The following is a 24,019-nucleotide window of genomic DNA, read 5'->3' on the forward strand; positions in this document are numbered from 1 at the left end:
GCCCGGTTTGCCCCGGGTGCGCACCTCGCGTGCACCTTCGCCGGGGTGGGCACCTCGGCTGGGTTGCGCGCCCTGGTGCGCACCAAGGAGCGCTCCGAAGTGTGCTCCAAGGTGCGGCGTGCACGAAGTCGGAGCCCGGTTTGCCCCGGGTGCGCACCTCGCGTGCACCTTGGCGCGGTGGGCACCATGGCGTGCACGAAGTCGGAGCCCGGTTTGCCCCGGGTGCGCACCCCGCGTGCACCTTCGCCGGGGTGGGCACCTCGGCTGGGTTGCGCGCCCTGGTGCGCACCAAGGAGCGCTCCGAAGTGTGCTCCAAGGTGCGGCGTGCACGAAGTCGGAGCCCGGTTTGCCCCGGGTGCGCACCTCGCGTGCACCTTCGCCGCGGTGGGCACCTTGGCTGGGTTGGGCACCATTGAGCGCTCCGAAGTGTGCTCCAAGGTGCGCACCATGGCCCTCCAAGGTGCGCAGCATGGCGTGCACGAAGTCGGAGCCCGGTTTGCCCCGGGTGCGCACCTCGCGTGCACCTTCGCCAGGGTGGGCACCTCGGTGCGCACACCTTCTCAATGTTTTCTTGCCTTTTCTGGAAATTGGTGAAGGCAGCGCATCAAAGGTGCGCACCTCGGTGTGCTCCGAGGTGCGAACCCGAGAGCGCTCCGAGGTGCCCACGAAGTCGAAAGTCGGGTTAATTGCATTGTTTTCCCCGGGTGCGCTCCGAGGTGCGCAACATCGGTGCGCACCAAGGAGGGCTCCGAAGTGTGCTCCAAGGTGCGCACGATTCGGAGCTCGGTTTGCCCGGGGTGCGCACACCTTGGCTGGGTTGCGCACCCTTTGTGCGCTCCAAGGTGCGCACGAAGTCGGAGCTCGGTTTGCCCCGGGTGCGCACCTTCGCCAGGGTGCGCACCTTGATGCGCACGCCTTGGCTGGGCTGCGCACCTTGGTGGGCGCCATGGTGCGCACCTTTCGTGCGCTCCAAGGTGCGCACGAAGTCGGAGCTCGGTTTGCCCCGGGTGCGCACCTTGGTGGGCGCCATGGTGCACTCCGAGGTGCCCAAGATTGGTGCGCACCAAGGAGCGCTCCGAAGTGCGCTCCAAGGTGCGCAGGTGCGCGCGAAGTCGAAAGTTGGGTTAATTGTCCGGTTTGCCTCGGGTGCGCACCTTGCGTGCACCTTCGCCAGGGTGGGCGCCTTGGTGCGCACACCTTGGCTGGGCTGCGCACCCGGGCGCGCACACCTTGGCACCCGCGTTTCCTTCATTTTAAATTTTTTTTTTTTACAATCTCTCAAGTGGGAAATTCTATAATCTCAACTTTTTTTGCCTTTTCAGGAAACTTTTGAATGGAGCGCATCATTGGTGCGCTCCGAAGTGTGCTCCAAGGTGCGCACCTCTGGTGTGCTCCAAAGCTCTCTCTAGCTGCGTGCACCTGCCCCGGCCGCGCACCCGGCCCCGCCCAGCTTCGCTCACCTGTCCCGGGCGTCTGGTGCGGAACCTTAGAGTAAGAAACATCACCGTGCACCTTGGCCAACGTGCGCGACTCGACCGAGCGCGCACTGGCCGAGGTGCACACCGATTTCACCTGGGTGCGCGCGCAGCACCTCGGGCGCACCGGGGTGCGCGCACAACGCCCGGGTTGCACCGTGGCCTGTGTGCTCGGGGCGCCTCGGGTGCGCGCTCGGTGTCGCCCCCGCGCGCGCGGTAGTGCGGGCAGCGCACCCCGGCCCGGCCCGGCCCCGACGAGAACGCAAACGGGCAAAAGGTTTATTCAAATAGCATTGCGACGCCCGGCGAAAAACTAAAAAAGGGTGCAACACCGGGACTTCCCGGGAGGTCACCCATCCCAGTACTACTCCGGCCCAAGCGCGCTTAACTGCGGAGTTCTGATGGGATCCGGTGCACTAACGCTGGTATGATCGCACCCGTTATGAGCTTGTCGCAGTGTGTACTTAGCAAACCGCGACCCACGTGCGAATCCACCCCGGCCACCCACCCCCGTCGAGGTGCACACCCTCCCTCGCGAAGTGCGCCCCGTTCGCCAAGTGTGAGCCCTGCCCGAGTGCGCGCACCTTGCTAGGGCGTCGGGTGTGCACCCGGCCCGGCCTACGTGCGTGCACCTGGACGGGGCGTCGTGTGCGTGCAGTGTCCCGTCTGCAACGCGGTGCCCACACACCACCTCGGGCGCAACGACCTGCGCTCACATGTGGGCCGAGTGCACCTTGGTGCATGTTCGGGGCGCCTCGGGTGCACGCTCGATCTTGCCCCGGTGCACCAAGGCGCTCGGTTTGCCCCGGGTGCGCACTTGGTGCAAGGTGGGCACCCAAAATAGGGATCAAGCACCAAAACACAAGTTTCGGGATGCAAAATGGGACCCAAGGACCACAAATGCGTTCCAAGACCCATGATGGGTCCACGAGAACAAAAATGTGTTCCGAGACTTAATAAACAAATATTGGGTTTTAGGAGAAGAAACATGCTCTGATGCCCAAAACGAGAATCGACCCCGAAAAGGCCACAGGCCAAAAGTGGGATGCGAGACAAAAAAAAATGGGACCCGAGGACCAAAATTGGGTTCCCAGGTCGAAGACAGGGCAACCGGACAAGAAACGACCTCTAAGGCTCGAAATGAGTCCCGACGACTAAAACTTGACAAGAAGCACCCATCAGGCACCCAGCTCGACACCCATGGGATGCCGACCCACCCGGGCTTCCACCTAGCACACCTTGGCACCCACCCACCCTCGCACCCAACCTCGCACCCAACTTAGCACCTTTGAACCCACATTGGCACTCACCCTGACCCTGGCACCTTGGAACCCACATTGGCACTCACCTTGACCCTGGCACCCACCTTTGCACTCACCTTGGGACCCACCCTGGCTCCCACCTCGGCACCCACCCAGACACCCACCTTGGTTCCTTGGCACCCACCTTGGATCCTTGGCACCCACCCCGACACCCACCTTGGCACGCAACTTGGCTACTTGCCACCCACCTTGGCTCCTTGACGCCCACCCCGACAACCACCCCGTGACCTACCCTGGCTAGGGTTGGTGCACACCCACCCTGGTGCCCACCTTGGCACCCACCCCATGACCCACCTTGGCACGCACCTTAGTACCCACCCCGTTACCCACCCTAGGACCCACCCCGTGACCCACCTTGGCCAGGGTGGGTGCCTTGGTGCGCACAACTTGCCTGGGCTGCACACCAGGGCGGGCTCAAGATGGCACCCGCGTTCCGTTTTTTTCACTATCTTTCAAAACGGAAATTTTAAAATCTCATTTTTTTTTTTTTTTTGCCTTTTCTGGAAATTAGTGAAGGCAGCGCATCAAAGGTGCGCAATGCTGGTGCGAACCCGGGAGCGCTCCGATGTGTGCTCCAAGGTGCGGCGTGCACGAAGTCCGAGCCCGGCTTGCCCCGGGTGCGCACCTCGCGTGCACCTTCGCCGGGGTGAGCACCTTGGCTGGGTTGCGCGCCCTGGTGCGCACCAAGGAGCGCTCTGAAGTGTGCTCCAAGGTGCGGCGTGCACGAAGTCGGAGCTCGGTTTGCCCCGGGTGTGCACCTCGGGTGCGCACCTCGCGTGCACCTTCGCTGCGGTGGGCACCTTGGCTGGGTTGCGCGCCTTGGTGGGCACCATGCAGTGCACGAAGTCGGAGCCCGGTTTGCCCCGGGCGCGCACCTCCGCCAGGGTGGGCACCTTGGTGCGCACAACTTGCCTGGGCTGCGCACCAGGAAGGGCTCAAGATGGCACCCGCGTTCCGTTTTTTTCACTATCTTTCAGAACGGAAATTTTAAAATATCGTTTTTTTTTGCCTTTTCTGGAAATTAGTGAAGGCAGCGCATCAAAGGTGCGCAACGCTGGTGCGAACCTGGGAGCGCTCCGATGTGTGCTCCAAGGTGCGGCGTGCACGAAGTCGGAGCCCGGTTTGCCCCGGGTGCGCCCTGGTGGGCACCATGGTGCGCACCAAGGAGCGCTCCGAAGTGTGCTCCAAGGTGCGCCCTGCACGAAGTCGGAGCCCGGTTTGCCCCGGGCGTGCACCGCGGGTGGGCACCTTGGTGCGCATGCCTTGCCTGGGCTGCGCACCAGGGCGGGCTCAAGATGGCACCCGCGTTCCGTTTTTTTCACTATCTTTCAAAACGGAAATTTTAAAATCTCATTTTTTTTTGCCTTTTCTGGAAATTAGTGAAGGCAGCGCATCAAAGGTGCGCACCTCGCTGCCCACCACGGTGCGCAACGCCGGTGGGCACCCGGGAGTGCTTCGAAGTGTGCTCCAAGGTGCTGCGTGCACGTTGTCGGAGCCCGGTTTGCCCCGGGTGCGCACCTCGCGTGCACCTTCGTCGGGGTGGGCACCTTGGCTGGGTTTGCCCCGGCTGCGCTCCGAAGCGGGGTTATTGGAGCGCCGCCTCTTTTTTTGTCGGAGCGTTTGGTGGGGTTTCTCGCATTGGCTCTTCCCAGGCCCGGTTGCCACCCTGGCGCGCACGAAGTCGGAAGTAGGGTTAATTGCCCGGGTGCGCACCTTTGCCAGGGTGGGCACCTTACCTGGGCTGTGCACCAGGGCGGGCTCAAGATGGCACCCGCGTTCCGTTTTTTTCACTATCTTTCAAAACGGAAATTTTAAAATCTCCTCTTTTTTTTGCCTTTTCTGGAAATTAGTGAAGGCAGCGCATCAAAGGTGCGCACCTCGCTGCCCACCTTGGTGTGCTCTGAGGTGCGCACCCGGGAGCGCTACGAAGTGTGCTCCAAGGTGCGGCGTGCACGTTGTCGGAGCCCGGTTTGCCCCGGGTGCGCACCTCGCCTGCACCTTGGCCGGGGTGGGCACCCTGGCTGGGTTTGCCCAGGGTGCGCTCCGAAGCGGGGTTACTGGAGCGCCCCCTCTTTTTTTGTCAGAGCGTTTGGTGGGGTTTCTCGCATTGGCTCTTCCCAGGCCCGGTTGTTGGGTGCGCTCCCACCCTGGCGCGCGCGAAGTTGGAAGTTGGGTTAATTGCCCGGGCGCGCACCTTCGCCAGGGTGGGCACCTTGGTGCGCACACCTTGGCTGGGCTGCGCACCAGGGCGGGCTCAAGATGGCACCAGCATTCCCTTTTTCTCACTATCTTTCAAAACGGAAATTTTAAAATCTCGTTTTTTTTTGCCTTTTATGGAAATTAGTGAAGGCATCGCATCAAAGGTGCGCACCTCGCTGCCCACCTTGGTGTGCTCCGAGGTGCCCACCACGGTGCGCTCCGAGGTGCCCACCACGGTGCGCAACGCCGGTGCGAACCCGGGAGCGCCCCGATGTGTGCTCCAAGGTGCGGCGTGCACGAAGCCGGACCCCGGTTTGCCCCGGGTGCGCACCTCGCGTGCACCTTGGTGCGCACACCTTGGCTGGGTTGCGCGGCCTGGTGGGCACCATGGTGCGCACCAAGGAGCGCTCCAAAGTGTGCTCCAAGGTGCGGCGTGCACGAAGTCCTAGCCCGGTTTGCCCCGGGTGCGCACCTTCGCCGCGGTGGGCACCATGGCGTGCACGAAGTCGGAGCCCGGTTTGCCCCGGGTGCGCACCTCGCGTGCACCTTCGCCGGGGTGGGCACCTCGGCTGGGTTGCGCGCCCTGGTGCGCACCAAGGAGCGCTCCGAAGTGTGCTCCAAGGTGCGGCGTGCACGAAGTCGGAGCCCGGTTTGCCCCGGGTGCGCACCTTCGCCGCGGTGGGCACCCTGGTGCGCACCATGGCGTGCACGAAGTCGGAGCCCGGTTTGCCCCGGGTGCGCACCTCGCGTGCACCTTCGGCGGGGTTGCGCGCCCTGGTGCGCACCAAGGAGCGCTCCGAAGTGTGCTCCAAGGTGCGGCGTGCACGAAGTCGGAGCCCGGTTTGCCCCGGGTGCGCACCTCGCGTGCACCTTCGGCGGGGTTGCGCGCCCTGGTGGGCACCATGGTGCGGACCAAGGAGCGCTCCGAAGTGTGCTCCAAGGTGCGGCGTGCACAAAGTCGGAGCCCGGTTTGCCCCGGGTGCGCACCTCGCGTGCACCTTCGCCGCGGTGGGCACCATGGCGTGCACGAAGTCGGAGCCCGGTTTGCCCCGGGTGCGCACCTCGCGTGCACCTTCGCCGGGGTGGGCACCTCGGCTGGGTTGCGCGCCCTGGTGCGCACCAAGGAGCGCTCCGAAGTGTGCTCCAAGGTGCGGCGTGCACGAAGTCGGAGCCCGGTTTGCCCCGGGTGCGCACCTCGCGTGCACCTTCGCCGCGGTGGGCACCATGGCGTGCACGAAGTCGGAGCCCGGTTTGCCCCGGGTGCGCACCCCGCGTGCACCTTCGCCGGGGTGGGCACCTCGGCTGGGTTGCGCGCCCTGGTGCGCACCAAGGAGCGCTCCGAAGTGTGCTCCAAGGTGCGGCGTGCACGAAGTCGGAGCCCGGTTTGCCCCGAGTGCGCACCTCGCGTGCACCTTCGCCGCGGTGGGCACCTTGGCTGGGTTGGGCACCATTGAGCGCTCCGAAGTGTGCTCCAAGGTGCGCACCATGGCCCTCCAAGGTGCGCAGCATGGCGTGCACGAAGTCGGAGCCCGGTTTGCCCCGGGTGCGCACCTCGCGTGCACCTTCGCCAGGGTGGGCACCTCGGTGCGCACACCTTCTCAATGTTTTCTTGCCTTTTCTGGAAATTGGTGAAGGCAGCGCATCAAAGGTGCGCACCTCGGTGTGCTCCGAGGTGCGAACCCGAGAGCGCTCCGAGGTGCCCACGAAGTCGAAAGTCGGGTTAATTGCATTGTTTTCCCCGGGTGCGCTCCGAGGTGCGCAACATCGGTGCGCACCAAGGAGGGCTCCGAAGTGTGCTCCAAGGTGCGCACGATTCGGAGCTCGGTTTGCCCGGGGTGCGCACACCTTGGCTGGGTTGCGCACCCTTTGTGCGCTCCAAGGTGCGCACGAAGTCGGAGCTCGGTTTGCCCCGGGTGCGCACCTTCGCCAGGGTGCGCACCTTGATGCGCACGCCTTGGCTGGGCTGCGCACCTTGGTGGGCGCCATGGTGCGCACCTTTCGTGCGCTCCAAGGTGCGCACGAAGTCGGAGCTCGGTTTGCCCCGGGTGCGCACCTTGGTGGGCGCCATGGTGCACTCCGAGGTGCCCAAGATTGGTGCGCACCAAGGAGCGCTCCGAAGTGCGCTCCAAGGTGCGCAGGTGCGCGCGAAGTCGAAAGTTGGGTTAATTGTCCGGTTTGCCTCGGGTGCGCACCTTGCGTGCACCTTCGCCAGGGTGGGCGCCTTGGTGCGCACACCTTGGCTGGGCTGCGCACCCGGGCGCGCACACCTTGGCACCCGCGTTTCCTTCATTTTAAATTTTTTTTTTTTACAATCTCTCAAGTGGGAAATTCTATAATCTCAACTTTTTTTGCCTTTTCAGGAAACTTTTGAATGGAGCGCATCATTGGTGCGCTCCGAAGTGTGCTCCAAGGTGCGCACCTCTGGTGTGCTCCAAAGCTCTCTCCAGCTGCGTGCACCTGCCCCGGCCGCGCACCCGGCCCCGCCCAGCTTCGCTCACCTGTCCCGGGCGTCTGGTGCGGAACCTTAGAGTAAGAAACATCACCGTGCACCTTGGCCAACGTGCGCGACTCGACCGAGCGCGCACTGGCCGAGGTGCACACCGATTTCACCTGGGTGCGCGCGCAGCACCTCGGGCGCACCGGGGTGCGCGCACAACGCCCGGGTTGCACCGTGGCCTGTGTGCTCGGGGCGCCTCGGGTGCGCGCTCGGTGTCGCCCCCGCGCGCGCGGTAGTGCGGGCAGCGCACCCCGGCCCGGCCCGGCCCCGACGAGAACGCAAACGGGCAAAAGGTTTATTCAAATAGCATTGCGACGCCCGGCGAAAAACTAAGAAAGGGTGCAACACCGGGACTTCCCGGGAGGTCACCCATCCCAGTACTACTCCGGCCCAAGCGCGCTTAACTGCGGAGTTCTGATGGGATCCGGTGCACTAACGCTGGTATGATCGCACCCGTTATGAGCTTGTCGCAGTGTGTACTTAGCAAACCGCGACCCACGTGCGAATCCACCCCGGCCACCCACCCCCGTCGAGGTGCACACCCTCCCTCGCGAAGTGCGCCCCGTTCGCCAAGTGTGAGCCCTGCCCGGGTGCGCGCACCTTGCTAGGGCATCGGGTGTGCACCCGGCCCGGCCTACGTGCGTGCACCTGGACGGGGCGTCGTGTGCGTGCAGTGTCCCGTCTGCAACGCGGTGCCCACACACCACCTCGGGCGCAACGACCTGCGCTCACATGTGGGCCGAGTGCACCTTGGTGCATGTTCGGGGCGCCTCGGGTGCACGCTCGATCTTGCCCCGGTGCACCAAGGCGCTCGGTTTGCCCCGGGTGCGCACTTGGTGCAAGGTGGGCACCCAAAATAGGGATCAAGCACCAAAACACAAGTTTCGGGATGCAAAATGGGACCCAAGGACCACAAATGCGTTCCAAGACCCATGATGGGTCCACGAGAACAAAAATGTGTTCCGAGACTTAATAAACAAATATTGGGTTTTAGGAGAAGAAACATGCTCTGATGCCCAAAACGAGAATCGACCCCGAAAAGGCCACAGGCCAAAAGTGGGATGCGAGACAAAAAAAAATGGGACCCGAGGACCAAAATTGGGTTCCCAGGTCGAAGACAGGGCAACCGGACAAGAAACGACCTCTAAGGCTCGAAATGAGTCCCGACGACTAAAACTTGACAAGAAGCACCCATCAGGCACCCAACTCGACACCCATGGGATGCCGACCCACCCGGGCTTCCACCTAGCACACCTTGGCACCCACCCACCCTCGCACCCAACCTCGCACCCAACTTAGCACCTTTGAACCCACATTGGCACTCACCCTGACCCTGGCACCTTGGAACCCACATTGGCACTCACCTTGACCCTGGCACCCACCTTTGCACTCACCTTGGGACCCACCCTGGCTCCCACCTCGGCACCCACCCAGACACCCACCTTGGTTCCTTGGCACCCACCTTGGATCCTTGGCACCCACCCCGACACCCACCTTGGCACGCAACTTGGCTACTTGCCACCCACCTTGGCTCCTTGACGCCCACCCCGACAACCACCCCGTGACCTACCCTGGCTAGGGTTGGTGCACACCCACCCTGGTGCCCACCTTGGCACCCACCCCATGACCCACCTTGGCACGCACCTTAGTACCCACCCCGTTACCCACCCTAGGACCCACCCCGTGACCCACCTTGGCCAGGGTGGGTGCCTTGGTGCGCACAACTTGCCTGGGCTGCACACCAGGGCGGGCTCAAGATGGCACCCGCGTTCCGTTTTTTTCACTATCTTTCAAAACGGAAATTTTAAAATCTCGTTTTTTTTTTTTTTTTGCCTTTTCTGGAAATTAGTGAAGGCAGCGCATCAAAGGTGCGCAATGCTGGTGCGAACCCGGGAGCGCTCCGATGTGTGCTCCAAGGTGCGGCGTGCACGAAGTCCGAGCCCGGCTTGCCCCGGGTGCGCACCTCGCGTGCACCTTCGCCGGGGTGAGCACCTTGGCTGGGTTGCGCGCCCTGGTGCGCACCAAGGAGCGCTCTGAAGTGTGCTCCAAGGTGCGGCGTGCACGAAGTCGGAGCTCGGTTTGCCCCGGGTGTGCACCTCGGGTGCGCACCTCGCGTGCACCTTCGCTGCGGTGGGCACCTTGGCTGGGTTGCGCGCCTTGGTGGGCACCATGCAGTGCACGAAGTCGGAGCCCGGTTTGCCCCGGGCGCGCACCTCCGCCAGGGTGGGCACCTTGGTGCGCACAACTTGCCTGGGCTGCGCACCAGGAAGGGCTCAAGATGGCACCCGCGTTCCGTTTTTTTCACTATCTTTCAGAACGGAAATTTTAAAATATCGTTTTTTTTTGCCTTTTCTGGAAATTAGTGAAGGCAGCGCATCAAAGGTGCGCAACGCTGGTGCGAACCTGGGAGCGCTCCGATGTGTGCTCCAAGGTGCGGCGTGCACGAAGTCGGAGCCCGGTTTGCCCCGGGTGCGCCCTGGTGGGCACCATGGTGCGCACCAAGGAGCGCTCCGAAGTGTGCTCCAAGGTGCGGCCTGCACGAAGTCGGAGCCCGGTTTGCCCCGGGCGTGCACCGCGGGTGGGCACCTTGGTGCGCATGCCTTGCCTGGGCTGCGCACCAGGGCGGGCTCAAGATGGCACCCGCGTTCCGTTTTTTTCACTATCTTTCAAAACGGAAATTTTAAAATCTCATTTTTTTTTGCCTTTTCTGGAAATTAGTGAAGGCAGCGCATCAAAGGTGCGCACCTCGCTGCCCACCACGGTGCGCAACGCCGGTGGGCACCCGGGAGTGCTTCGAAGTGTGCTCCAAGGTGCTGCGTGCACGTTGTCGGAGCCCGGTTTGCCCCGGGTGCGCACCTCGCGTGCACCTTCGTCGGGGTGGGCACCTTGGCTGGGTTTGCCCCGGCTGCGCTCCGAAGCGGGGTTATTGGAGCGCCGCCTCTTTTTTTGTCGGAGCGTTTGGTGGGGTTTCTCGCATTGGCTCTTCCCAGGCCCGGTTGCCACCCTGGCGCGCACGAAGTCGGAAGTAGGGTTAATTGCCCGGGTGCGCACCTTTGCCAGGGTGGGCACCTTACCTGGGCTGTGCACCAGGGCGGGCTCAAGATGGCACCCGCGTTCCGTTTTTTTCACTATCTTTCAAAACGGAAATTTTAAAATCTCCTCTTTTTTTTGCCTTTTCTGGAAATTAGTGAAGGCAGCGCATCAAAGGTGCGCACCTCGCTGCCCACCTTGGTGTGCTCTGAGGTGCGCACCCGGGAGCGCTACGAAGTGTGCTCCAAGGTGCGGCGTGCACGTTGTCGGAGCCCGGTTTGCCCCGGGTGCGCACCTCGCCTGCACCTTGGCCGGGGTGGGCACCCTGGCTGGGTTTGCCCAGGGTGCGCTCCGAAGCGGGGTTACTGGAGCGCCCCCTCTTTTTTTGTCAGAGCGTTTGGTGGGGTTTCTCGCATTGGCTCTTCCCAGGCCCGGTTGTTGGGTGCGCTCCCACCCTGGCGCGCGCGAAGTTGGAAGTTGGGTTAATTGCCCGGGCGCGCACCTTCGCCAGGGTGGGCACCTTGGTGCGCACACCTTGGCTGGGCTGCGCACCAGGGCGGGCTCAAGATGGCACCAGCATTCCCTTTTTCTCACTATCTTTCAAAACGGAAATTTTAAAATCTCGTTTTTTTTTGCCTTTTATGGAAATTAGTGAAGGCATCGCATCAAAGGTGCGCACCTCGCTGCCCACCTTGGTGTGCTCCGAGGTGCCCACCACGGTGCGCTCCGAGGTGCCCACCACGGTGCGCAACGCCGGTGCGAACCCGGGAGCGCCCCGATGTGTGCTCCAAGGTGCGGCGTGCACGAAGCCGGACCCCGGTTTGCCCCGGGTGCGCACCTCGCGTGCACCTTGGTGCGCACACCTTGGCTGGGTTGCGCGGCCTGGTGGGCACCATGGTGCGCACCAAGGAGCGCTCCAAAGTGTGCTCCAAGGTGCGGCGTGCACGAAGTCCTAGCCCGGTTTGCCCCGGGTGCGCACCTTCGCCGCGGTGGGCACCATGGCGTGCACGAAGTCGGAGCCCGGTTTGCCCCGGGTGCGCACCTCGCGTGCACCTTCGCCGGGGTGGGCACCTCGGCTGGGTTGCGCGCCCTGGTGCGCACCAAGGAGCGCTCCGAAGTGTGCTCCAAGGTGCGGCGTGCACGAAGTCGGAGCCCGGTTTGCCCCGGGTGCGCACCTTCGCCGCGGTGGGCACCCTGGTGCGCACCATGGCGTGCACGAAGTCGGAGCCCGGTTTGCCCCGGGTGCGCACCTCGCGTGCACCTTCGGCGGGGTTGCGCGCCCTGGTGCGCACCAAGGAGCGCTCCGAAGTGTGCTCCAAGGTGCGGCGTGCACGAAGTCGGAGCCCGGTTTGCCCCGGGTGCGCACCTCGCGTGCACCTTCGGCGGGGTTGCGCGCCCTGGTGGGCACCATGGTGCGCACCAAGGAGCGCTCCGAAGTGTGCTCCAAGGTGCGGCGTGCACGAAGTCGGAGCCCGGTTTGCCCCGGGTGCGCACCTCGCGTGCACCTTCGCCGCGGTGGGCACCATGGCGTGCACGAAGTCGGAGCCCGGTTTGCCCCGGGTGCGCACCTCGCGTGCACCTTCGCCGGGGTGGGCACCTCGGCTGGGTTGCGCGCCCTGGTGCGCACCAAGGAGCGCTCCGAAGTGTGCTCCAAGGTGCGGCGTGCACGAAGTCGGAGCCCGGTTTGCCCCGGGTGCGCACCTCGCGTGCACCTTCGCCGCGGTGGGCACCATGGCGTGCACGAAGTCGGAGCCCGGTTTGCCCCGGGTGCGCACCCCGCGTGCACCTTCGCCGGGGTGGGCACCTCGGCTGGGTTGCGCGCCCTGGTGCGCACCAAGGAGCGCTCCGAAGTGTGCTCCAAGGTGCGGCGTGCACGAAGTCGGAGCCCGGTTTGCCCCGGGTGCGCACCTCGCGTGCACCTTCGCCGCGGTGGGCACCTTGGCTGGGTTGGGCACCATTGAGCGCTCCGAAGTGTGCTCCAAGGTGCGCACCATGGCCCTCCAAGGTGCGCAGCATGGCGTGCACGAAGTCGGAGCCCGGTTTGCCCCGGGTGCGCACCTCGCGTGCACCTTCGCCAGGGTGGGCACCTCGGTGCGCACACCTTCTCAATGTTTTCTTGCCTTTTCTGGAAATTGGTGAAGGCAGCGCATCAAAGGTGCGCACCTCGGTGTGCTCCGAGGTGCGAACCCGAGAGCGCTCCGAGGTGCCCACGAAGTCGAAAGTCGGGTTAATTGCATTGTTTTCCCCGGGTGCGCTCCGAGGTGCGCAACATCGGTGCGCACCAAGGAGGGCTCCGAAGTGTGCTCCAAGGTGCGCACGATTCGGAGCTCGGTTTGCCCGGGGTGCGCACACCTTGGCTGGGTTGCGCACCCTTTGTGCGCTCCAAGGTGCGCACGAAGTCGGAGCTCGGTTTGCCCCGGGTGCGCACCTTCGCCAGGGTGCGCACCTTGATGCGCACGCCTTGGCTGGGCTGCGCACCTTGGTGGGCGCCATGGTGCGCACCTTTCGTGCGCTCCAAGGTGCGCACGAAGTCGGAGCTCGGTTTGCCCCGGGTGCGCACCTTGGTGGGCGCCATGGTGCACTCCGAGGTGCCCAAGATTGGTGCGCACCAAGGAGCGCTCCGAAGTGCGCTCCAAGGTGCGCAGGTGCGCGCGAAGTCGAAAGTTGGGTTAATTGTCCGGTTTGCCTCGGGTGCGCACCTTGCGTGCACCTTCGCCAGGGTGGGCGCCTTGGTGCGCACACCTTGGCTGGGCTGCGCACCCGGGCGCGCACACCTTGGCACCCGCGTTTCCTTCATTTTAAATTTTTTTTTTTTACAATCTCTCAAGTGGGAAATTCTATAATCTCAACTTTTTTTGCCTTTTCAGGAAACTTTTGAATGGAGCGCATCATTGGTGCGCTCCGAAGTGTGCTCCAAGGTGCGCACCTCTGGTGTGCTCCAAAGCTCTCTCCAGCTGCGTGCACCTGCCCCGGCCGCGCACCCGGCCCCGCCCAGCTTCGCTCACCTGTCCCGGGCGTCTGGTGCGGAACATTAGATTAAGAAACATCACCGTGCACCTTGGCCAACGTGCGCGACTCGACCGAGCGCGCACTGGCCGAGGTGCACACCGATTTCACCTGGGTGCGCGCGCAGCACCTCGGGCGCACCGGGGTGCGCGCACAACGCCCGGGTTGCACCGTGGCCTGTGTGCTCGGGGCGCCTCGGGTGCGCGCTCGGTGTCGCCCCCGCGCGCGCGGTAGTGCGGGCAGCGCACCCCGGCCCGGCCCGGCCCCGACGAGAACGCAAACGGGCAAAAGGTTTATTCAAATAGCATTGCGACGCCCGGCGAAAAACTAAGAAAGGGTGCAACACCGGGACTTCCCGGGAGGTCACCCATCCCAGTACTACTCCGGCCCAAGCGCGCTTAACTGCGGAGTTCTGATGGGATCCGGTGCACTAACGCTGGTATGATCGCACCCGTTATGAGCTTGTCGCAGTGTGTACTTAGCAAACCGCGACCCACGTGCGAATCCACCCCGGCCACCCACCCCCGTCGAGGTGCACACCCTCCCTCGCGAAGTGCGCCCCGTTCGCCAAGTGTGAGCCCTGCCCGGGTGCGCGCACCTTGCTAGGGCGTCGGGTGTGCACCCGGCCCGGCCTACGTGCGTGCACCTGGACGGGGCGTCGTGTGCGTGCAGTGTCCCGTCTGCAACGCGGTGCCCACACACCACCTCGGGCGCAACGACCTGCGCTCACATGTGGGCCGAGTGCACCTTGGTGCATGTTCGGGGCGCCTCGGGTGCACGCTCGATCTTGCCCCGGTGCACCAAGGCGCTCGGTTTGCCCCGGGTGCGCACTTGGTGCAAGGTGGGCACCCAAAATAGGGATCAAGCACCAAAACACAAGTTTCGGGATGCAAAATGGGACCCAAGGACCACAAATGCGTTCCAAGACCCATGATGGGTCCACGAGAACAAAAATGTGTTCCGAGACTTAATAAACAAATATTGGGTTTTAGGAGAAGAAACATGCTCTGATGCCCAAAACGAGAATCGACCCCGAAAAGGCCACAGGCCAAAAGTGGGATGCGAGACAAAAAAAAATGGGACCCGAGGACCAAAATTGGGTTCCCAGGTCGAAGACAGGGCAACCGGACAAGAAACGACCTCTAAGGCTCGAAATGAGTCCCGACGACTAAAACTTGACAAGAAGCACCCATCAGGCACCCAACTCGACACCCATGGGATGCCGACCCACCCGGGCTTCCACCTAGCACACCTTGGCACCCACCCACCCTCGCACCCAACCTCGCACCCAACTTAGCACCTTTGAACCCACATTGGCACTCACCCTGACCCTGGCACCTTGGAACCCACATTGGCACTCACCTTGACCCTGGCACCCACCTTTGCACTCACCTTGGGACCCACCCTGGCTCCCACCTCGGCACCCACCCAGACACCCACCTTGGTTCCTTGGCACCCACCTTGGATCCTTGGCACCCACCCCGACACCCACCTTGGCACGCAACTTGGCTACTTGCCACCCACCTTGGCTCCTTGACGCCCACCCCGACAACCACCCCGTGACCTACCCTGGCTAGGGTTGGTGCACACCCACCCTGGTGCCCACCTTGGCACCCACCCCATGACCCACCTTGGCACGCACCTTAGTACCCACCCCGTTACCCACCCTAGGACCCACCCCGTGACCCACCTTGGCCAGGGTGGGTGCCTTGGTGCGCACAACTTGCCTGGGCTGCACACCAGGGCGGGCTCAAGATGGCACCCGCGTTCCGTTTTTTTCACTATCTTTCAAAACGGAAATTTTAAAATCTCGTTTTTTTTTTTTTTTTGCCTTTTCTGGAAATTAGTGAAGGCAGCGCATCAAAGGTGCGCAATGCTGGTGCGAACCCGGGAGCGCTCCGATGTGTGCTCCAAGGTGCGGCGTGCACGAAGTCCGAGCCCGGCTTGCCCCGGGTGCGCACCTCGCGTGCACCTTCGCCGGGGTGAGCACCTTGGCTGGGTTGCGCGCCCTGGTGCGCACCAAGGAGCGCTCTGAAGTGTGCTCCAAGGTGCGGCGTGCACGAAGTCGGAGCTCGGTTTGCCCCGGGTGTGCACCTCGGGTGCGCACCTCGCGTGCACCTTCGCTGCGGTGGGCACCTTGGCTGGGTTGCGCGCCTTGGTGGGCACCATGCAGTGCACGAAGTCGGAGCCCGGTTTGCCCCGGGCGCGCACCTCCGCCAGGGTGGGCACCTTGGTGCGCACAACTTGCCTGGGCTGCGCACCAGGAAGGGCTCAAGATGGCACCCGCGTTCCGTTTTTTTCACTATCTTTCAGAACGGAAATTTTAAAATATCGTTTTTTTTTGCCTTTTCTGGAAATTAGTGAAGGCAGCGCATCAAAGGTGCGCAACGCTGGTGCGAACCTGGGAGCGCTCCGATGTGTGCTCCAAGGTGCGGCGTGCACGAAGTCGGAGCCCGGTTTGCCCCGGGTGCGCCCTGGTGGGCACCATGGTGCGCACCAAGGAGCGCTCCGAAGTGTGCTCCAAGGTGCGGCCTGCACGAAGTCGGAGCCCGGTTTGCCCCGGGTGTGCACCGCGGGTGGGCACCTTGGTGCGCATGCCTTGCCTGGGCTGCGCACCAGGGCGGGCTCAAGATGGCACCCGCGTTCCGTTTTTTTCACTATCTTTCAAAACGGAAATTTTAAAATCTCATTTTTTTTTGCCTTTTCTGGAAATTAGTGAAGGCAGCGCATCAAAGGTGCGCACCTCGCTGCCCACCACGGTGCGCAACGCCGGTGGGCACCCGGGAGTGCTTCGAAGTGTGCTCCAAGGTGCTGCGTGCACGTTGTCGGAGCCCGGTTTGCCCCGGGTGCGCACCTCGCGTGCACCTTCGTCGGGGTGGGCACCTTGGCTGGGTTTGCCCCGGCTGCGCTCCGAAGCGGGGTTATTGGAGCGCCGCCTCTTTTTTTGTCGGAGCGTTTGGTGGGGTTTCTCGCATTGGCTCTTCCCAGGCCCGGTTGCCACCCTGGCGCGCACGAAGTCGGAAGTAGGGTTAATTGCCCGGGTGCGCACCTTTGCCAGGGTGGGCACCTTACCTGGGCTGTGCACCCGGGCGGGCTCAAGATGGCACCCGCGTTCCGTTTTTTTCACTATCTTTCAAAACGGAAATTTTAAAATCTCCTCTTTTTTTTGCCTTTTCTGGAAATTAGTGAAGGCAGCGCATCAAAGGTGCGCACCTCGCTGCCCACCTTGGTGTGCTCTGAGGTGCGCACCCGGGAGCGCTACGAAGTGTGCTCCAAGGTGCGGCGTGCACGTTGTCGGAGCCCGGTTTGCCCCGGGTGCGCACCTCGCCTGCACCTTGGCCGGGGTGGGCACCCTGGCTGGGTTTGCCCAGGGTGCGCTCCGAAGCGGGGTTACTGGAGCGCCCCCTCTTTTTTTGTCAGAGCGTTTGGTGGGGTTTCTCGCATTGGCTCTTCCCAGGCCCGGTTGTTGGGTGCGCTCCCACCCTGGCGCGCGCGAAGTTGGAAGTTGGGTTAATTGCCCGGGCGCGCACCTTCGCCAGGGTGGGCACCTTGGTGCGCACACCTTGGCTGGGCTGCGCACCAGGGCGGGCTCAAGATGGCACCAGCATTCCCTTTTTCTCACTATCTTTCAAAACGGAAATTTTAAAATCTCGTTTTCTTTTGCCTTTTATGGAAATTAGTGAAGGCATCGCATCAAAGGTGCGCACCTCGCTGCCCACCTTGGTGTGCTCCGAGGTGCCCACCACGGTGCGCTCCGAGGTGCCCACCACGGTGCGCAACGCCGGTGCGAACCCGGGAGCGCCCCGATGTGTGCTCCAAGGTGCGGCGTGCACGAAGCCGGACCCCGGTTTGCCCCGGGTGCGCACCTCGCGTGCACCTTGGTGCGCACACCTTGGCTGGGTTGCGCGGCCTGGTGGGCACCATGGTGCGCACCAAGGAGCGCTCCGAAGTGTGCTCCAAGGTGCGGCGTGCACGAAGTCCTAGCCCGGTTTGCCCCGGGTGCGCACCTTCGCCGCGGTGGGCACCATGGCGTGCACGAAGTCGGAGCCCGGTTTGCCCCGGGTGCGCACCTCGCGTGCACCTTCGCCGGGGTGGGCACCTCGGCTGGGTTGCGCGCCCTGGTGCGCACCAAGGAGCGCTCCGAAGTGTGCTCCAAGGTGCGGCGTGCACGAAGTCGGAGCCCGGTTTGCCCCGGGTGCGCACCTTCGCCGCGGTGGGCACCCTGGTGCGCACCATGGCGTGCACGAAGTCGGAGCCCGGTTTGCCCCGGGTGCGCACCTCGCGTGCACCTTCGGCGGGGTTGCGCGCCCTGGTGCGCACCAAGGAGCGCTCCGAAGTGTGCTCCAAGGTGCGGCGTGCACGAAGTCGGAGCCCGGTTTGCCCCGGGTGTGCACCTCGCGTGCACCTTCGGCGGGGTTGCGCGCCCTGGTGGGCACCATGGTGCGCACCAAGGAGCGCTCCGAAGTGTGCTCCAAGGTGCGGCGTGCACGAAGTCGGAGCCCGGTTTGCCCCGGGTGCGCACCTCGCGTGCACCTTCGCCGCGGTGGGCACCATGGCGTGCACGAAGTCGGAGCCCGGTTTGCCCCGGGTGCGCACCTCGCGTGCACCTTCGCCGGGGTGGGCACCTCGGCTGGGTTGCGCGCCCTGGTGCGCACCAAGGAGCGCTCCGAAGTGTGCTCCAAGGTGCGGCGTGCACGAAGTCGGAGCCCGGTTTGCCCCGGGTGCGCACCTCGCGTGCACCTTGGCGCGGTGGGCACCATGGCGTGCACGAAGTCGGAGCCCGGTTTGCCCCGGGTGCGCACCCCGCGTGCACCTTCGCCGGGGTGGGCACCTCGGCTGGGTTGCGCGCCCTGGTGCGCACCAAGGAGCGCTCCGAAGTGTGCTCCAAGGTGCGGCGTGCACGAAGTCGGAGCCCGGTTTGCCCCGGGTGCGCACCTCGCGTGCACCTTCGCCGCGGTGGGCACCTTGGCTGGGTTGGGCACCATTGAGCGCTCCGAAGTGTGCTCCAAGGTGCGCACCATGGCCCTCCAAGGTGCGCAGCATGGCGTGCACGAAGTCGGAGCCCGGTTTGCCCCGGGTGCGCACCTCGCGTGCACCTTCGCCAGGGTGGGCACCTCGGTGCGCACACCTTCTCAATGTTTTCTTGCCTTTTCTGGAAATTGGTGAAGGCAGCGCATCAAAGGTGCGCACCTCGGTGTGCTCCGAGGTGCGAACCCGAGAGCGCTCCGAGGTGCCCACGAAGTCGAAAGTCGGGTTAATTGCATTGTTTTCCCCGGGTGCGCTCCGAGGTGCGCAACATCGGTGCGCACCAAGGAGGGCTCCGAAGTGTGCTCCAAGGTGCGCACGATTCGGAGCTCGGTTTGCCCGGGGTGCGCACACCTTGGCTGGGTTGCGCACCCTTTGTGCGCTCCAAGGTGCGCACGAAGTCGGAGCTCGGTTTGCCCCGGGTGCGCACCTTCGCCAGGGTGCGCACCTTGATGCGCACGCCTTGGCTGGGCTGCGCACCTTGGTGGGCGCCATGGTGCGCACCTTTCGTGCGCTCCAAGGTGCGCACGAAGTCGGAGCTCGGTTTGCCCCGGGTGCGCACCTTGGTGGGCGCCATGGTGCACTCCGAGGTGCCCAAGATTGGTGCGCACCAAGGAGCGCTCCGAAGTGCGCTCCAAGGTGCGCAGGTGCGCGCGAAGTCGAAAGTTGGGTTAATTGTCCGGTTTGCCTCGGGTGCGCACCTTGCGTGCACCTTCGCCAGGGTGGGCGCCTTGGTGCGCACACCTTGGCTGGGCTGCGCACCCGGGCGCGCACACCTTGGCACCCGCGTTTCCTTCATTTTAAATTTTTTTTTTTTACAATCTCTCAAGTGGGAAATTCTATAATCTCAACTTTTTTTGCCTTTTCAGGAAACTTTTGAATGGAGCGCATCATTGGTGCGCTCCGAAGTGTGCTCCAAGGTGCGCACCTCTGGTGTGCTCCAAAGCTCTCTCTAGCTGCGTGCACCTGCCCCGGCCGCGCACCCGGCCCCGCCCAGCTTCGCTCACCTGTCCCGGGCGTCTGGTGCGGAACCTTAGAGTAAGAAACATCACCGTGCACCTTGGCCAACGTGCGCGACTCGACCGAGCGCGCACTGGCCGAGGTGCACACCGATTTCACCTGGGTGCGCGCGCAGCACCTCGGGCGCACCGGGGTGCGCGCACAACGCCCGGGTTGCACCGTGGCCTGTGTGCTCGGGGCGCCTCGGGTGCGCGCTCGGTGTCGCCCCCGCGCGCGCGGTAGTGCGGGCAGCGCACCCCGGCCCGGCCCGGCCCCGACGAGAACGCAAACGGGCAAAAGGTTTATTCAAATAGCATTGCGACGCCCGGCGAAAAACTAAGAAAGGGTGCAACACCGGGACTTCCCGGGAGGTCACCCATCCCAGTACTACTCCGGCCCAAGCGCGCTTAACTGCGGAGTTCTGATGGGATCCGGTGCACTAACGCTGGTATGATCGCACCCGTTATGAGCTTGTCGCAGTGTGTACTTAGCAAACCGCGACCCACGTGCGAATCCACCCCGGCCACCCACCCCCGTCGAGGTGCACACCCTCCCTCGCGAAGTGCGCCCCGTTCGCCAAGTGTGAGCCCTGCCCGGGTGCGCGCACCTTGCTAGGGCGTCGGGTGTGCACCCGGCCCGTGCGGTGCACCTGGACGGGGCGTCGTGTGCGTGCAGTGTCCCGTCTGCAACGCGGTGCCCACACACCACCTCGGGCGCAACGACCTGCGCTCACATGTGGGCCGAGTGCACCTTGGTGCATGTTCGGGGCGCCTCGGGTGCACGCTCCGATCTTGCCCCGGTGCACCAAGGCGCTCGGTTTGCCCCGGGTGCGCACTTGGTGCAAGGTGGGCACCCAAAATAGGGATCAAGCACCAAAACACAAGTTTCGGGATGCAAAATGGGACCCAAGGACCACAAATGCTTCCAAGACCCATGATGGGTCCACGAGAACAAAAATGTGTTCCGAGACTTAATAAACAAATATTGGGTTTTAGGAGAAGAAACATGCTCTGATGCCCAAAACGAGAATCGACCCCGAAAAGGCCACAGGCCAAAAGTGGGATGCGAGACAAAAAAAAAATGGGACCCGAGGACCAAAATTGGGTTCCCAGGTCGAAGACAGGGCAACCGGACAAGAAACGACCTCTAAGGCTCGAAATGAGTCCCGACGACTAAAACTTGACAAGAAGCACCCATCAGGCACCCAACTCGACACCCATGGGATGCCGACCCACCCGGGCTTCCACCTAGCACACCTTGGCACCCACCCCCCCTCGCACCCAACCTCGCACCCAACTTAGCACCTTTGAACCCACATTGGCACTCACCCTGACCCTGGCACCTTGGAACCCACATTGGCACTCACCTTGACCCTGGCACCCACCTTTGCACTCACCTTGGGACCCACCCTGGCTCCCACCTCGGCACCCACCCAGACACCCACCTTGGTTCCTTGGCACCCACCTTGGATCCTTGGCACCCACCCCGACACCCACCTTGGCACGCAACTTGGCTACTTGCCACCCACCTTGGCTCCTTGACGCCCACCCCGACAACCACCCCGTGACCTACCCTGGCTAGGGTTGGTGCACACCCACCCTGGTGCCCACCTTGGCACCCACCCCATGACCCACCTTGGCACGCACCTTAGTACCCACCCTGTTACCCACCCTAGGACCCACCCCGTGACCCACCTTGGCCAGGGTGGGTGCACCCACCCTGGTGCCCACCTTGGCACCCACCCATCCTAGCACCCAGCCTGTGACCGGGCTTGGAACCCAACCTTGCACCCGTCTTGGCCAGTGTGGGTGCGCACCCATCCTGGCACCCACGTTGTGACACACCCTTTAACCCACGCACCCTAGCAAGCCACGTTGGCACCCACCTTGGAACACAACCTAGCAACTTGGCACCCACCCGTGACCCACCTTGGCATCCACCATAGCAGTCGCCCACTTGGCACCCACCTTGGAACCCAAGTTGGCACCCACCTCGGCACCCACCTTGACACTTGTGGACCCACCTTGCCACTCACCCTAGCATCGACCCATCCTAGCACCCACCCTGGCACCTTTGCACCCTAGCACTCACCCATCCTAGCACCTAACCTGTGACCCACCTTGACACTCACCCTCGCACCCACCTTGGAACCCAACCTAGCACCCACCCACCCTGACACCAACCCTAGCACCTACCCACCCTTGCACCCACCCTGTGACCCATCTTGGCACCCACCCATCCTACCACTCAACCTATCACCACCTTCTCACCCACCTGGCATCCACCTTAGCACCCACCCACACTGGCACCTTGGCACCCACCTCGGGCAAGGTGGGTGCACACCCACCCTGACACCCAATTTAGAACCAACCGAGCATGTTACCCACCTTGGCACCCACATTGCAGCCCACCCTAGTACCCACCCTATGACCCACATTGGCATCCACACCCTAGCACACCCAGGCACCTCGACACCCGCCTTGACACGCACCCTAGCACTAAACCTGTGACCCACCTTGGAACTCACCCTAGAACCCACCCACCCTGTGAACCACCTTGGCATCCACCTTAGCACCCACCCACCTTGGCACCCACTCTAGCACTCACCCATCCTAACACCCAACTTGTTACCCACCTTGGCACCCGCCCTCGCGTCCACCTTGAAACCCACCCTAGCACCCACCCACGCAGGAGCCCACCTTGGCACCCAACCTAACACCCACGCATCCTGGCACCCAACTTGTGACCCACCTTGGAACCCACCCTAGTACCCACCTTTGAACCCACTATATCACCAACCCACCTTGGCACCCACCCTATGACCCTCTTTGGAATCCACCCTAGCACGCACCCACCCTGGCACCCACCATGGAGCGCACCCTAGCACCCACCCACCTCGGCACGCACCTCAACACCCCACCTTGGTGTGCGCACTGCGCCAACCTCTCAAAGACCTATGTGGGTGCGCTCCAAAGTGTACACCTTTGGTGCGCTCCAAGGTGCGCACCTTGGTGCACACCGAGGTGCACACCAAAGTGTGCACCGAGGTGAGCACCAAAGTGCACTCCAAGGTGCACACCAAGGCGGTGCACCTTTGGTGCGGTCAATGCAAACGAATTCGGAAGTTGGGGTCGATGTCCTAATCGCTGCTGCAGACTACACGTATGAGAATCGGACAAATAGCATTATATAGGGGAGGTGTTGCGTTTGATGGGTCGACTCCCCTGGTTGTGTGCACTGCACCAACTTCAAAGACCCTGTCTTGTTTAAGAAGTCAAAAGTTGGGGTGGATGTCCTAATCATTGCTGCAGTCTACGCATGTATGAGAATCAGACAAATAGCTTATATAGGGGAGGTGTTGCATTCGGTGGGTTGACTCCCCTGGTTGTGCGCACTGCGCCAACCTCAAAGACCCCGCATAGCAGAAGAAGTCGGAAGTCGGATTTTGGTGAGCACCAAGGCGTGCACCTTTGGTGCGGTCAACGCAGACGAATTCAGAAGTTGGGGTGGATGTCCTAATCGTTGTTGCAGGCTACACATGTATGAGAATCAGACAAATAGCTTATATAGGGGAGGTGTTGGGTTTGATGGGTCAACTCCCTTGGTTGTGCGCATTACGCCAACCTCAAAGACCTTGTTTTCGTTAAGAAGTCAAAAGTTGGGGTCAATGTCCTAATGGCTCCTGTAGGCTACACATGTATGAGAATCGGACAAATAGCTTATATAGGGGAGGTGTTGGGTTTGATGGGTCGACTCCCCTGGTTGTGCGCATTACGTCAACCTCAAAGACCTTGTTTTCGTTAAGAAGTCAAAAGTTGGGGTCGATGTCCTAATTGCTCCTGTAGACTACACATGTATGAGAATCAGACAAATAGCTTATATAGGGGAGGTGTTGGGTTTGATGGGTTGACTCCCCTAGTTGTTCGCATTACACAACCTCAAAGACCTTGTTTTCGTTTAGAAGCCGAAAGTTGGGGTCGATGTCCTAATTGCTCCTGCAGGCTACGCATGTATGAGAATCAGACAAATAGCTTATATAGGGGAGGTGTTGGGTTTGATGGGTCGACTCCCCTGGTTGTGCGCATTGCGCCAACCTCAAAGACCCTGCATTGCGGATGAAGTCGAAAGTCAGAGTTTGGTGTGCTACAAGGTGTGGTCGAAGGTGCTCACCTAGGTGTGCACCTTTGGAGCGCAGGAAAAGTGCCCTCCAAAAGTGCGCACCTTTGGAGTGCACAAAAGTGCCCTCCAAAAGTGCGCACCTTTGGAGCGCACAAAAGTGCCTCCAAAAAGTGCCCTCCAAAAGTGCGCACCTTGTGGAGCGCACAAAAGTGCCCTCCAAAAAGTGCCCTCCAAAAGTGCGCACCTTTGGAGTGCAGAAAAGTGCCCTCCAAAAAGTGCCCTCCAAAAGTGTGCACCTTTGGAGTGCACAAAAGTGCCCTCCAAAAGTGCGCACCTTTGGAGCGCAG

The 24,019-nt window shown here is 62.6% G+C and overlaps 4 non-coding genes across 4 annotated transcripts; all 4 read right to left on the minus strand.

The window, feature by feature from the left end:
* Positions 1-1,795: 1,795 nt before the first annotated feature.
* LOC131870833 (5S ribosomal RNA) lies at positions 1,796-1,914 on the minus strand. Its single transcript, XR_009369136.1, has one exon. It is a non-coding gene; the product is annotated as a 5S ribosomal RNA (ribosomal RNA).
* Positions 1,915-7,829: 5,915 nt separating this feature from the next.
* On the minus strand, positions 7,830-7,948 carry LOC131870834 (5S ribosomal RNA). Its single transcript, XR_009369137.1, has one exon. It is a non-coding gene; the product is annotated as a 5S ribosomal RNA (ribosomal RNA).
* Positions 7,949-13,863: 5,915 nt separating this feature from the next.
* On the minus strand, positions 13,864-13,982 carry LOC131870835 (5S ribosomal RNA). Its single transcript, XR_009369138.1, has one exon. It is a non-coding gene; the product is annotated as a 5S ribosomal RNA (ribosomal RNA).
* A 5,914-nt stretch (positions 13,983-19,896) lies between these two features.
* LOC131870836 (5S ribosomal RNA) lies at positions 19,897-20,015 on the minus strand. Its single transcript, XR_009369139.1, has one exon. It is a non-coding gene; the product is annotated as a 5S ribosomal RNA (ribosomal RNA).
* Between the last annotated feature and the right edge of the window lie 4,004 nt (positions 20,016-24,019).

This window comes from Cryptomeria japonica, unplaced genomic scaffold (genome assembly GCF_030272615.1).
Source record: "Cryptomeria japonica unplaced genomic scaffold, Sugi_1.0 HiC_scaffold_351, whole genome shotgun sequence".
In the NCBI taxonomy this organism is placed as follows: domain Eukaryota; kingdom Viridiplantae; phylum Streptophyta; class Pinopsida; order Cupressales; family Cupressaceae; genus Cryptomeria; species Cryptomeria japonica.